This window comes from Pseudophryne corroboree, chromosome 3, assembly GCF_028390025.1.
Source record: "Pseudophryne corroboree isolate aPseCor3 chromosome 3, aPseCor3.hap2, whole genome shotgun sequence".
Classification (NCBI taxonomy): domain Eukaryota; kingdom Metazoa; phylum Chordata; class Amphibia; order Anura; family Myobatrachidae; genus Pseudophryne; species Pseudophryne corroboree.
The window spans coordinates 786,134,175-786,135,840 of NC_086446.1; positions in this window are offsets into that span (position 1 = coordinate 786,134,175).

The window sequence follows — 1,666 nt, forward strand, 5'->3', positions numbered from 1 at the left end:
TCAGCCCTTGACTGGGCATCACCGTTATGGGAGAGGTCCGACACCCTGCTATCTTCTTACACTGCATTCGTGTCAACATTCAGGCGCATCTTCGACGAGCCAGGCCGGGTAACTTCAGCTTCGTCTGAGATTCTCCGTTTACGCCAGGGATCACATACTGTAGGACAATATCTTATACAGTTCCAGATCCTGGCATCTGAACTGGCATGGAACGACGAGGCCCTGTATGCTGCATTCTGGCATGGTTTATCCGAGCGTATTAAAGATGAGTTAGCTACCAGAGACTTACCCTCCAAGTTAGATGAGCTAATCTCACTTTGTACAAAAGTTGACTTACGTTTCAGAGAGAGAGCAACTGAGCGTGGAAGATCATCTGCTCCAAAATCTTCTGCTCCTCCTCCTCGCCAACTGTCACCAACTAAAGATGAACCCATGCAAATTGGCCGTTCCCGTTTAACTCCTGCTGAGCGCCGAAGACGTCTCTCTGAGTCTCTCTGTCTGTATTGTGCAGCTCCGTCTCACACTATTAATGCCTGTCCCAAACGTCCGGGAAAACTCCAAATCCTAGCTCGCCAAGGAGAGGGCCGGCTAGGAGTAATGATCTCCTCTCCATCTCCTCAAGATTGTAATCTCCCAGTCTCGCTTCAAGTTGCTCAACGTTATCAGAACGTCATTGCCCTCCTGGATTCCGGAGCAGATGGGAACTTTATTACCGAAGCCTATGTTAAACGGTGGTCCCTACCCACCGAGAGACTTCCTTCCTCCTTTTCCTTAACTGCCGTGGATGGCAGTAAAATTTTTGATACAGTTATTGCTCTAAGGACTCTGCCAGTTCGTCTGAGAGTGGGAGTTCTTCATTCCGAACTTATTTCACTTTTAGTGATTCCAAGAGCCACACATCCTGTGGTCCTGGGCCTTCCATGGCTCCGTCTTCACAATCCTACAATTGATTGGACGACTACGCAAATCCTGGCATGGGGTCCCTCCTGTGCTGAGACATGTTTGTTTAAAGTGTTGCCTGTCTGTTCTTCCTCCCCCAGGTCGTCTGATGTTCCACCTCCTCCATATCAAGATTTCACGGATGTGTTCAGTAAAGCTTCTGCTGATATCCTTCCTCCTCATAGAGAATGGGATTGCCCGATTGATCTCGTTCCAGGGAAGGTTCCACCTCGAGGCCGAACTTATCCGTTGTCTCTGCCCGAGACGCATTCTATGGAGGAATACATTAAAGAGAACCTAGCAAAGGGGTTCATTCGACCTTCTTCTTCTCCAGCCGGCGCAGGCTTCTTTTTTGTAAAAAAGAAAGATGGTGGTCTGCGGCCGTGCATCGACTACAGAGGTTTGAACGACATTACCATCAAGAACCGCTATCCTTTACCCCTGATTACTGAGCTCTTTGACAGAGTTAGCGGAGCTACCATCTTTACAAAGCTGGACTTGAGAGGTGCATACAATCTCATCCGGATCCGTGAGGGTGACGAGTGGAAGACCGCATTTAACACCCGTGATGGACATTATGAGTACCTCGTCATGCCCTTCGGATTGAGCAATGCTCCAGCTGTCTTCCAGCATTTCGTCAATGAGATCTTCAGAGACATTCTATACCGTCATGTCGTGGTCTATCTAGACGATATCCTCATTTTTGCCAACAATTTAGAGGAACATC